Source organism: Entelurus aequoreus, linkage group LG06 (assembly GCF_033978785.1).
Source record: "Entelurus aequoreus isolate RoL-2023_Sb linkage group LG06, RoL_Eaeq_v1.1, whole genome shotgun sequence".
NCBI classification, from domain to species: Eukaryota; Metazoa; Chordata; class Actinopteri; order Syngnathiformes; family Syngnathidae; genus Entelurus; species Entelurus aequoreus.
The window spans coordinates 4,589,214-4,604,213 of NC_084736.1; the positions used below are offsets into that span (position 1 = coordinate 4,589,214).

General features: G+C 29.8%; 2 protein-coding genes across 2 annotated transcripts in view; one reads left to right on the forward strand and one right to left on the reverse strand.

The window, feature by feature from the left end:
* The window catches only part of LOC133651771 (adhesion G protein-coupled receptor L1-like), a 1,026,396-nt gene that overhangs the window by 389,475 nt on the left and 621,921 nt on the right, over window positions 1-15,000 (forward strand). The gene's annotated exons all lie outside the window — the stretch shown is intronic.
* LOC133651774 (adhesion G protein-coupled receptor L1-like) overlaps window positions 1-15,000 on the reverse strand; it is a 309,731-nt gene that overhangs the window by 286,366 nt on the left and 8,365 nt on the right. Inside the window, exon 2 of the mRNA XM_062049891.1 lies at window positions 9,048-9,186. The gene's annotated coding sequence lies outside the window, so the exon portion shown is untranslated. The remainder of the gene's footprint in view (window positions 1-9,047; window positions 9,187-15,000) is intronic.

The window sequence follows — 15,000 nt, forward strand, 5'->3', positions numbered from 1 at the left end:
TTCTAATGACAAGACATGCCAATTTCCCAGGACACAAAAGTAAGCACGGCGGGAAATAACCTCAACTTCCATTCTGTCACAATAACACGGAGGGGAAGAGGAGGCTTCATTTCTCCCCACACGGCCCGACGGAGCCGCCTGGTCGGCTTTGTTTTTGCACCCTTAGAGGTTTTATTGTTTAAAACTGGATGAAAGGTTTAATTACGGCCAGAGTTTGTTTACGCGGCCAGGAAAAATGAGACATTTATCATTCTGTAACATGCAAAAAAAAAACAGTTACATTAAAAAGGGGAAATTACAAAAAGCACAAGTCAATTTGCTGCAGGCACATTTGTCAAGGACTCTTAGGGTGTGTGTGTGTGTGTGTGTGTGTGTGTGTGTGTGTGTGTGTGTGTGTGTGTGTGTGTGTGTGTGTGTGTGTGTGTGTGTGTGTGTGTGTGTGTGTGTGTGTGTGTGTGTGTGTGTGTGTGTGTGTGTGTGTGTGTGTGTGTGTGTGTGTGTGTGTGTGTGTGTGTGTGTGTGTGTGTGTACTGTACTCCACCCTCCCCTCCCTTAGGGCAAGCGGCCCACAGGTCATGATGTGACAAGGTGGAGGATTAATGGGCTACTCCGGGTGGGATGTTCAGCTACTTCACTTTGTGGCTCCTCATGGTTCATATTTGCCACACAGATATGAGGCAAGGAAGGTGAAATATCCCATGTGTTCATAACAAAGTGCAATATACACAGACACTGCACACTCAATATGCACGTGCATGAATAAGAAGGTGCAATATCCCGTGTATTCATAATAATGTGCAATGCTATATACAAATAGTAAATATGCATAAGTAGGAAGGTGAAATATCCAATGTATTCATAATTAAGTGCAATATATACAGACACTGCACACTCAATATGCATATGCATGAATAAGAAGGTGAAATATCACATGTATTCATAATAATGTGCAATGCAATGCTATATACAAACACTAAATATGCATATGCATGAGTAGAAAGGGGAAATATTTCATGTGTTCATAATAATGTGCTATATACAAACACTAAATATGCATATGCATGAATAGAAAGGGGAAATATGTCATGTGTTCATAATAATGTGCTATATACAAACACTAAATATGCATATGCATGAGTAGGAAGGTGAAATATTTCATGTGTTCATAATAATGTGCTATATACAAACACTAAATATGCATATGCATGAGTAGAAAGGTGAAATATTTAATGTGTTCATAATGTGCAATGCTATATACACACTAAATATGCATATGCATGTATAGAAAGGTGAAATATTTCATGTGTTCATAATAATGTGCTATATACAAACACTAAATATGCATATGCATGTATAGAAAGGTGAAATATTTAATGTGTTCATAATGGGCAATGCTATATACACACTAAATATGCATATGCATGTATAGAAAGGTGAACTATTTCATGTGTTCATAATAATGTGCTATATACAAACACCAAATATGCATATGCATGTATAGAAAGGTGAAATATTTCATGTGTTCATAATAATGTGCTATATACAAACACTAAATATGCATATGCATGAGTAGGAAGGGGAAATATTTCATGTGTTCATAATAATGTGCTATATACAAACACTAAATATGCATATGCATGAGTAGGAAGGTGAAATATTTAATGTGTTCATAATGTGCAGTGCTATATGCACACTAAATATGCATATGCATGAATAGAAAGGGGAAATATTTCATGTGTTCATAATAATGTGCTATATACAAACACTAAATATGCATATGCATGAATAGAAAGGTTAAATATTTCATGTGTTCATAATAATGTGCTATATACAAACACTAAATATGCATATGCATGAATAGAAAGGGGAAATATTTCATGTGTTCATAATAATGTGCTATATACAAACACTAAATATGCATATGCATGTATAGAAAGGTGAAATGTTTCATGTGTTCATAATAATGTGCTATATACAAACACTAAATATTCATATGCATGAGTAGGAAGGTGAAATATTGCATGTGTTCATAATAATGTGCTATATACAAACACTAAATATGCATATACATGTATAGAAAGGTGAAATATTTCATGTGTTCATAATAATGTGCTATATACAAACACTAAATATGCATGAGTAGGAAGGTGAAATATTGCATGTGTTCATAATAATGTGCTATATACAAACACTAAATATGCATATGCATGAATAGAAAGGGGAAATATTTCATGTGTTCATAATAATGTGCTATATACAAACACTAAATATGCATATGCATGAGTAGGAAGGTGAAATATTTCATGTGTTCATAATAATGTGCTATATACAAACACTAAATATGCATATGCATGTATAGAAAGGTGAAATGTTTCATGTGTTCATAATAATGTGCTATATACAAACACTAAATATGCATATGCATGAGTAGGAAGGTGAAATATTGCATGTGTTCATAATAATGTGCTATATACAAACACTAAATATGCATATGCATGAATAGAAAGGGGAAATATTTCATGTGTTCATAATAATGTGCTATATACAAACACTAAATATGCATATGCATGTATGGAAAGGTGAAATGTTTCATGTGTTCATAATAATGTGCTATATACAAACACTAAATATTCATATGCATGAGTAGAAAGGTGAAATATTTAATGTGTTCATAATGTGCAATGCTATATACACACTAAATATGCATATGCATGTATAGAAAGGTGAAATATTTAATGTGTTCATAATAATGTGCTATATACAAACACCAAATATGCATATGCATGTATAGAAAGGTGAAATATTTCATGTGTTCATAATAATGTGCTATATACAAACACTAAATATGCATGAGTAGGAAGGGGAAATATTTCATGTGTTCATAATAATGTGCTATATACAAACACTAAATATGCATATGCATGAGTAGGAAGGTGAAATATTTAATGTGTTCATAATGTGCAGTGCTATATGCACACCAAATATGCATATGCATGAATAGAAAGGGGAAATATTTCATGTGTTCATAATGTGCAGTGCTATATGCACACCAAATATGCATATGCATGAATAGAAAGGGGAAATATTTAATGTGTTCATAATAATGTGCTATATACAAACACTAAATATGCATATGCATGAGTAGGAAGGTTAAATATTTCATGTGTTCATAATAATGTGCTATATACAAACACTAAATATGCATATGCATGAATAGAAAGGGGAAATATTTCATGTGTTCATAATAATGTGCTATATACAAACACTAAATATGCATATGCATGTATGGAAAGGTGAAATGTTTCATGTGTTCATAATAATGTGCTATATACAAACACTAAATATGCATATGCATGAGTAGGAAGGTGAAATATTTCATGTGTTCATAATGTGCTATATACAAACACTAAATATGCATATGCATGAGTAGGAAGGTGAAATATTTCATGTGTTCATAATGTGCAATGCTATATACACACTAAATATGCATATGCATGAATAGAAAGGGGAAATATTTCATGTGTTCATAATAATGTGCTATATACAAACACTAAATATGCATATGCATGAGTAGGAAGGTGAAATATTTCATGTGTTCATAATGTGCAATGCTATATACACACTAATTATGCATATGCATGAGTAGGAAGGTGAAATATTTAATGTGTTCATAATGTGCAGTGCTATATACACACTAATTATGCATATGCATGAGTAGGAAGGTGACATATTTAATGTGTTCACAATGTGCAATGCTATATACACACTAATTATGCATATGCATGAATAGAAAGGTGAAATATTTCATGTGTTCATTATAATGTGCTATATACAAACACTAAATATGCATATGCATGAGTAGAAAGGTGAAATATTTCATGTGTTCATAATGTGCAATGCTATATACACACTAATTATGCATATGCATGAGTAGGAAGGTGAAATATTTAATGTGTTCATAATGTGCAGTGCTATATACACACTAATTATGCATATGCATGAGTAGGAAGGTGACATATTTAATGTGTTCATAATAATGTGCTATATACAAACACTAAATATGCATGAGTAGGAAGGTGAAATATTGCATGTGTTCATAATAATGTGCTATATACAAACACTAAATATGCATATGCATGAATAGAAAGGGGAAATATTTCATGTGTTCATAATAATGTGCTATATACAAACACTAAATATGCATATGCATGAGTAGGAAGGTGAAATATTGCATGTGTTCATAATAATGTGCTATATACAAACACTAAATATGCATATGCATGAATAGAAAGGGGAAATATTTCATGTGTTCATAATAATGTGCTATATACAAACACTAAATATGCATATGCATGTATGGAAAGGTGAAATGTTTCATGTGTTCATAATAATGTGCTATATACAAACACTAAATATTCATATGCATGAGTAGAAAGGTGAAATATTTAATGTGTTCATAATGTGCAATGCTATATACACACTAAATATGCATATGCATGTATAGAAAGGTGAAATATTTAATGTGTTCATAATAATGTGCTATATACAAACACCAAATATGCATATGCATGTATAGAAAGGTGAAATATTTCATGTGTTCATAATAATGTGCTATATACAAACACTAAATATGCATGAGTAGGAAGGGGAAATATTTCATGTGTTCATAATAATGTGCTATATACAAACACTAAATATGCATATGCATGAGTAGGAAGGTGAAATATTTAATGTGTTCATAATGTGCAGTGCTATATGCACACCAAATATGCATATGCATGAATAGAAAGGGGAAATATTTCATGTGTTCATAATGTGCAGTGCTATATGCACACCAAATATGCATATGCATGAATAGAAAGGGGAAATATTTAATGTGTTCATAATAATGTGCTATATACAAACACTAAATATGCATATGCATGAGTAGGAAGGTTAAATATTTCATGTGTTCATAATAATGTGCTATATACAAACACTAAATATGCATATGCATGAATAGAAAGGGGAAATATTTCATGTGTTCATAATAATGTGCTATATACAAACACTAAATATGCATATGCATGTATGGAAAGGTGAAATGTTTCATGTGTTCATAATAATGTGCTATATACAAACACTAAATATGCATATGCATGAGTAGGAAGGTGAAATATTTCATGTGTTCATAATGTGCTATATACAAACACTAAATATGCATATGCATGAGTAGGAAGGTGAAATATTTCATGTGTTCATAATGTGCAATGCTATATACACACTAAATATGCATATGCATGAATAGAAAGGGGAAATATTTCATGTGTTCATAATAATGTGCTATATACAAACACTAAATATGCATATGCATGAGTAGGAAGGTGAAATATTTCATGTGTTCATAATGTGCAATGCTATATACACACTAATTATGCATATGCATGAGTAGGAAGGTGAAATATTTAATGTGTTCATAATGTGCAGTGCTATATACACACTAATTATGCATATGCATGAGTAGGAAGGTGACATATTTAATGTGTTCACAATGTGCAATGCTATATACACACTAATTATGCATATGCATGAATAGAAAGGTGAAATATTTCATGTGTTCATTATAATGTGCTATATACAAACACTAAATATGCATATGCATGAGTAGAAAGGTGAAATATTTCATGTGTTCATAATGTGCAATGCTATATACACACTAATTATGCATATGCATGAGTAGGAAGGTGAAATATTTAATGTGTTCATAATGTGCAGTGCTATATACACACTAATTATGCATATGCATGAGTAGGAAGGTGACATATTTAATGTGTTCATAATAATGTGCTATATACAAACACTAAATATGCATATGCATGAGTAGGAAGGTGAAATATTTCATGTGTTCATAATCTGCAATGCTATATACACACTAAATATGCATATGCATGAATAGAAAGGGGAAATATTTCATGTGTTCATAATAATGTGCTATATACAAACACTAAATATGCATATGCATGAGTAGGAAGGTGACATATTTAATGTGTTCATAATGTGCAGTGCTATATACACACTAATTATGCATATGCATGAGTAGGAAGGTGACATATTTCATGTGTTCATTATAATGTGCTATATACAAACACTAAATATGCATGAGTAGAAAGGTGAAATATTTCATGTGTTCATAATGTGCAATGCTATATACACACTAATTATGCATATGCATGAGTAGGAAGGTGAAATATTTAATGTGTTCATAATGTGCAGTGCTATATACACACTAATTATGCATATGCATGAGTAGGAAGGTGAAATATTGCATGTGTTCATAATAATGTGCTATATACAAACACTAAATATGCATATGCATGAATAGAAAGGGGAAATATTTCATGTGTTCATAATAATGTGCTATATACAAACACTAAATATGCATATGCATGAGTAGGAAGGTGAAATATTTCATGTGTTCATAATAATGTGCTATATACAAACACTAAATATGCATATGCATGAGTAGGAAGGTGAAATATTTCATGTGTTCATAATAATGTGCTATATACAAACACTAAATATGCATATGCATGAGTAGGAAGGTGAAATATTTCATGTGTTCATAATGTGCAATGCTATATACACACTAAATATGCATATGCATGAATAGAAAGGGGAAATATTTCATGTGTTCATAATAATGTGCTATATACAAACACTAAATATGCATATGCATGAGTAGGAAGGTGAAATATTTCATGTGTTCATAATGTGCAATGCTATATACACACTAATTATGCATATGCATGAGTAGGAAGGTGAAATATTTAATGTGTTCATAATGTGCAGTGCTATATACACACTAATTATGCATATGCATGAGTAGGAAGGTGACATATTTAATGTGTTCACAATGTGCAATGCTATATACACACTAATTATGCATATGCATGAATAGAAAGGTGAAATATTTCATGTGTTCATTATAATGTGCTATATACAAACACTAAATATGCATATGCATGAGTAGAAAGGTGAAATATTTCATGTGTTCATAATGTGCAATGCTATATACACACTAATTATGCATATGCATGAGTAGGAAGGTGAAATATTTAATGTGTTCATAATGTGCAGTGCTATATACACACTAATTATGCATATGCATGAGTAGGAAGGTGACATATTTAATGTGTTCATAATAATGTGCTATATACAAACACTAAATATGCATATGCATGAGTAGGAAGGTGAAATATTTCATGTGTTCATAATGTGCAATGCTATATACACACTAAATATGCATATGCATGAATAGAAAGGGGAAATATTTCATGTGTTCATAATAATGTGCTATATACAAACACTAAATATGCATATGCATGAGTAGGAAGGTGACATATTTAATGTGTTCATAATGTGCAGTGCTATATACACACTAATTATGCATATGCATGAGTAGGAAGGTGACATATTTCATGTGTTCATTATAATGTGCTATATACAAACACTAAATATGCATGAGTAGAAAGGTGAAATATTTCATGTGTTCATAATGTGCAATGCTATATACACACTAATTATGCATATGCATGAGTAGGAAGGTGAAATATTTAATGTGTTCATAATGTGCAGTGCTATATACACACTAATTATGCATATGCATGAGTAGGAAGGTGAAATATTGCATGTGTTCATAATAATGTGCTATATACAAACACTAAATATGCATATGCATGAATAGAAAGGGGAAATATTTCATGTGTTCATAATAATGTGCTATATACAAACACTAAATATGCATATGCATGAGTAGGAAGGTGAAATATTTCATGTGTTCATAATAATGTGCTATATACAAACACTAAATATGCATATGCATGAGTAGGAAGGTGAAATATTTCATGTGTTCATAATAATGTGCTATATACAAACACTAAATATGCATATGCATGAGTAGGAAGGTGAAATATTTCATGTGTTCATAATGTGCAATGCTATATACACACTAAATATGCATATGCATGAATAGAAAGGGGAAATATTTCATGTGTTCATAATAATGTGCTATATACAAACACTAAATATGCATATGCATGAGTAGGAAGGTGAAATATTTCATGTGTTCATAATGTGCAATGCTATATACACACTAATTATGCATATGCATGAGTAGGAAGGTGAAATATTTAATGTGTTCATAATGTGCAGTGCTATATACACACTAATTATGCATATGCATGAGTAGGAAGGTGACATATTTAATGTGTTCACAATGTGCAATGCTATATACACACTAATTATGCATATGCATGAATAGAAAGGTGAAATATTTCATGTGTTCATTATAATGTGCTATATACAAACACTAAATATGCATATGCATGAGTAGAAAGGTGAAATATTTCATGTGTTCATAATGTGCAATGCTATATACACACTAATTATGCATATGCATGAGTAGGAAGGTGAAATATTTAATGTGTTCATAATGTGCAGTGCTATATACACACTAATTATGCATATGCATGAGTAGGAAGGTGACATATTTAATGTGTTCATAATAATGTGCTATATACAAACACTAAATATGCATATGCATGAGTAGGAAGGTGAAATATTTCATGTGTTCATAATGTGCAATGCTATATACACACTAAATATGCATATGCATGAATAGAAAGGGGAAATATTTCATGTGTTCATAATAATGTGCTATATACAAACACTAAATATGCATATGCATGAGTAGGAAGGTGACATATTTAATGTGTTCATAATGTGCAGTGCTATATACACACTAATTATGCATATGCATGAGTAGGAAGGTGACATATTTCATGTGTTCATTATAATGTGCTATATACAAACACTAAATATGCATGAGTAGAAAGGTGAAATATTTCATGTGTTCATAATGTGCAATGCTATATACACACTAATTATGCATATGCATGAGTAGGAAGGTGAAATATTTAATGTGTTCATAATGTGCAGTGCTATATACACACTAATTATGCATATGCATGAATATTATAGCATCAAAACAATGCATGTTTGTGTCCTACCTCCTTCTCGTCCAGTGATGCTTTATGTCGGATGCTGGCTGCGTGTCTTATTCATGCATTCATTCATTCATGCCGCACGTCCCGCCTCACTTATTTGCACGCTGCTGCTCCTCCTCCTCCTCCTCCTCTCTGCTGCCACCTTCGTGCGGATGCATACGAATGAAAAATTAATAGCAGCCTGCCAGCGTCAAGAGGGGAAAAACAAGGTTTTAAAAAGGCAAGGAAAGTAACAAATAAATAAAAAATAAAATTAAAAAAAAGGCTGGGTTGGATCCTCACGGATGGAACGAGCGCTGGTTGGATTGTGCACGACAGCGCATCATCATCCGAATAAAAGCATCGTCCCGCTCGGAGGTGAAAACGTCAACAACACCCAAGTTGCAAGTGCGCATGACAGCAACACAAAAATAATAATGAAGTTTTGTTTGAAAATGTCCTGGCTGGTTGAGTTCGTCTCCTCGCCCCGCTTTTGCAGCCTCAAATAGGACGAAGAGGAGGGAAGGACTCTCTCTCTCTCTCTGCCTCTCTCTCTTTCTGCGCAGAGGTGCTGCGCACTGACGCACACACTCAGCGCTTCTTTTTCTCCCCCTCTACGCTCTCACACACAAACACACACACACACATACACACACACATACACACACTCTTGTATTTATTACCTTCTTGAGACCTGAAAAATGCCTCCCTCTTTAGGACCAGCCTTTCTAGATATATAAAGAAGTGTATTTACAACATTAATAATATATACATACTATGCAAATATTTAAAAAAAACTTGTGAAAAATGAGTTGGAATTTCACAAGGAAAAAGGTCACAATTTCACAAGAAAAACGTATAATTTTGGCAGTATTATAATAAAAGTTGTCATTTTTTATCAGCGCAAGTCAAAATGTTACAACAAAAACTGTGCAATATTATGATAAAAGTTGGAATTTTACTCAATAACAGTCGCAATTTTACAAAAAAAAGTTTAACATTTTGGCGATTTTAAGAAAAGAGTCATCATTTTACTCGACAAAAGTCACAATTTTATAAGAAAACTTAAAAATGTTGGCAAATTTTTACTTGGCAAAATCATGACAAAAATTGTAATTTTACTCAAAAACTGTCACTATTTTACAAAAAAAAAAAAAGTACAATATTGTGATAAAAGTCAGAATTTTATATGACAAATGTCACCATTTTGCAATAAAAAGTAATAATTTTACCTAAAAAAAAGTAATAATTTTACATGATATTGCAATATTACAGAAACAATATGAGAAATTGTTCCCAATTTTATAAGAAAAAAGTTGACATTGTGAGAAAAGAACTGATTTTAGTAAAAAAATATATTTTTTTGAATTTGTGTTTGTAATTGTTTTTTAATCTTCATTATTTACTTCAAGTTATTACAGTATGTCTCTATATACATGTTTATTTTTTTTTTTTATTAATTTTGGCCAAAGGGGGCGCATTTCAATTTCTTACCTTCTTGAAACCTGAGAAAAATGCCTCCCTCTTTAGGACCAGCCTTTCTAGATATATAAAGATGTGTATTTACAACATTAATAATATATACATACCTATGCAAATATATAAAAAAAACTTGTTGTGAAAAATGAGTTGAAATTTCACAAGAAGGTCACAATTTCACAAGAAAAACTTAGAATTTTTGCAGTATTATAATAAAAGTCGTCATTTTTTTATCAACATTTTACAAGAAAAACTGAACATTTGTGCAATATTATGATAAAAGTTGGAATTTTACTCAATAACAGTCGCAATTTTACAAAAAAAAGTTTAACATTTTGGCGATTTTAAGAAAAGAGTCGTCATTTTACTCGACAAAAGTCCCAATTTTATAAGAAAACTTAAAAATGTTGGCAAATTTTTACTTGGCAAAATCATGACAAAAATTGTAATTTTACTCAAAAACTCACTATTTTACAAAAAAAAAAGTACAATATTGTGATAAAAGTCAGAATTTTATATGACAAATGTCACCATTTTGCAATAAAAAGTAATAATTTTACCTAAAAAAAAGTAATAATTTTACATGATATTGCAATATTACAGAAACAATATGAGAAATTGTTCCCAATTTTATAAGAAAAAAGTTGACATTGTGAGAAAAGAACTGATTTTAGTAAAAAAAATATATTTTTTTGAATTTGTGTTTGTAATTGTTTTTTAATCTTCATTATTTACTTTAAGTTATTACAGTATGTCTCTATATGCATGTTTATTTTATTTTTTTATTAATTTTGGCCAAAGGGGGCGCATTTCAATTTCTTACCTTCTTGAAACCTGAGAAAAATGCCTCCCTCTTTAGGACCAGCCTTTCTAGATATATAAAGATGTGTATTTACAACATTAATAATATATACATACCTATGCAAATATATAAAAAAAACTTGTTGTGAAAAATGAGTTGAAATTTCACAAGAAGGTCACAATTTCACAAGAAAAACTTAGAATTTTTGCAGTATTATAATAAAAGTCGTCATTTTTTTATCAACATTTTACAAGAAAAACTGAACATTTGTGCAATATTATGATAAAAGTTGGAATTTTACTCAATAACAGTCGCAATTTTACAAAAAAAAGTTTAACATTTTGGCGATTTTAAGAAAAGAGTCGTCATTTTACTCGACAAAAGTCCCAATTTTATAAGAAAACTTAAAAATGTTGGCAAATTTTTACTTGGCAAAATCATGACAAAAATTGTAATTTTACTCAAAAACTGTCACTATTTTACAAAAAAAAAAAAAGTACAATATTGTGATAAAAGTCAGAATTTTATATGACAAATGTCACCATTTTGCAATAAAAAGTAATAATTTTACCTAAAAAAAAGTAATAATTTTACATGATATTGCAATATTACAGAAACAATATGAGAAATTGTTCCCAATTTTATAAGAAAAAAGTTGACATTGTGAGAAAAGAACTGATTTTAGTAAAAAAATATATTTTTTTGAATTTGTGTTTGTAATTGTTTTTTAATCTTCATTATTTACTTTAAGTTATTACAGTATGTCTCTATATACATGTTTATTTTTTTTTTTTATTAATTTTGGCCAAAGGGGGCGCATTTCAATTTCTTACCTTCTTGAAACCTGAGAAAAATGCCTCCCTCTTTAGGACCAGCCTTTCTAGATATATAAAGATGTGTATTTACAACATTAATAATATATACATACCTATGCAAATATATAAAAAAAACTTGTTGTGAAAAATGAGTTGAAATTTCACAAGAAGGTCACAATTTCACAAGAAAAACTTAGAATTTTTGCAGTATTATAATAAAAGTCGTCATTTTTTTATCAACATTTTACAAGAAAAACTGAACATTTGTGAAATATTATGATAAAAGTTGGAATTTTACTCCATAACAGTCGCAATTTTACAAGGAAAGCTTAAGATTTTGGCAATTTTATGAAAAGAGTCGTAATTTTACTCGACAAAAGTCAAATTTTTTAAAGAAAACTTTTTAATTTTGGCAATTATGACAAGTCATAATTTTTCTAAAAAAAGTCGTAATTTTACCAAAAAACGGTCACTATTTTACAACAAAAAAAGTACAATTTTGTTATAAAAGTCAGAATTTTATATGACAAATGTCACCATTTAGCATTAAAACATAATTTTACCCAAAAAAAAGTAATACTTTTACGAGAAAATATTGCAATATTACAGAAAGAATATGAGAAATTGTTCCCAATTTTATAAGAAAAAAAGTCGACACATTGTGAGAAAAACACTGCTTTTATTTTTTTTCCGAATTTTTGGTTTGTAATTGTTTTTTAATCTTCATTATTTACTTCAAGTTACTACAATATGTCTCTAAATACATATTTATTTTTATAATTAATTTTGGCCAAACTTCACATTTTTACACACACTTATTTCATATGTTGACCAGAGGGGGAGCACTTTTAAAAGCGACACACAGTCAATGTGAAAAATCCCTCCTTTTTGGGACCACCCTCATTTTAATAGATGTCACCAGTAGGGGTGCAAATGAGACATTGTCTATTAGATGCAATGTTATTGATTTATGTCATCACTTGTTCACACCTCCTCATATGGAAGATACATTTCCTTCGTCATGTCTCAAATGAAGGCTAGAAGTACAACACACACACACACTCTTGTATTTATTACCTTCTTGAGACCTGAGAAAAATGCCTCCCTCTTTAGGACCAGCCTTTCTAGATATATAAAGATGTGTATTTACAACATTAATAATATATACATACTATGCAAATATTAAAAAAAAAAACTTGTTGTGAAAAATGAGTTGGAATTTCACAAGGAAAAAGGTCACAATTTCACAAGAAAAACGTATAATTTTGGCGGTATTATAATAAAAGTCGTCATTTTTTATCAGCGCAAGTCAAAATGTTACAACAAAAACTGTGCAATATTATGATAAAAGTTGGAATTTTACTCAATAAGTCGCAATTTTACAAAAAAAAAGTTTAACATTTTGGCGATTTTATGAAAAGAGTCGTCATTTTACTCGACAAAAGTCACAATTTTATAAGAAAACTTAAAAATGTTGGCAAATTTTTACTTGGCAAAATCATGACAAAAGTCATAATTTTACTCAAAAACTGTCACTATTTTACAAAAAAAAAAAAAAAAGTACAATATTGTGATAAAATCAGAATTTTATATGACAAATGTCACCATTTTGCATTAAAAGTAATAATTTTACCTAAAAAAAAGTCATAATTTTACATATTGCAATATTACAGAAACAATATGAGAAATTGTTCCCAATTTTATAAGAAAAAAGTTGACACATTGTGAGAAAAGAACTGATTTTAGTAAAAAAAATATATTGTTTTGAATGTTTTTGTTTGTAATTGTTTTTTAATCTTCATTATTTACTTTAAGTTATTACAGTATGTCTCTATATACATGTTTATTTATTTTTTTTAATTAATTTTGGCCAAAGGGGGCGCATTTCAATTTCTTACCTTCTTGAAACCTGAGAAAAATGCCTCCCTCTTTAGGACCAGCCTTTCTAGATATATAAAGATGTGTATTTACAACATTAATAATATATACATACTATGCACATATAAAAAAGATTGTTGTGAAAAATGAGGTGAAATTTCACAAGAAGGTCACAATTTCACAAGAAAAACTTAGAATTTTGGCAGTGTTATAATAAAAGACGTCATTTTTTTATCAACGCAAGTCAAAATTTTACAAGAAAAACTGAACATTTGTGCATTATGATAAAAGTTGGAATTTTACTCAATAACAGTCGCAATTTTACAAGGAAAGCCAAAGATTTTGGCAATTTTATGAAAAGAGTCGTAATTTTACTCGACAAATTCAAAATTTTATAAGAAAACTTTAAAATGTTGGCAATATTATAACAATAACAACATATTTTTACTTGGCAAAATCATGACAAAAGTCATAATTTTACTCAAAATCTGTCACTATTTTACAAAAAAAAAAGTACAATACTGAGATAAAAGTCAGAATTTTATATGACAAATGTCACCATTTTGCATTAAAAAGTAATAATTTTACCTAAAAAAAAAAGTAATAATTTTACCTAAAAAAAAAAGTAATAATTTTACATGATATTGCAATATTACAGAAACAATGAGAAATTGTTCCCAATTTTATAAGAAAAAAGTTGACACATTGTGAGAAAAGAACTGATTTTAGTAAAAAAATATATTTTTTTGAATTTTTTTGTTTGTAATTGTTTTTTAATCTTCATTATTTACTTCAAGTTATTACAGTATGTCTCTATATACATGTTTATTTTATTTTTTTAATTAATTTTGGCCAAAGGGGGCGCATTTCAATTTCTTACCTTCTTGAAACCTGAAAAAATGCCTTCCTCTTTAGGACCAGCCTTACTAGATATATAAAGATGTGTATTTACAACATTAATCATATACACATACTATGCAAATATATAAAAAAAACGTGTTGT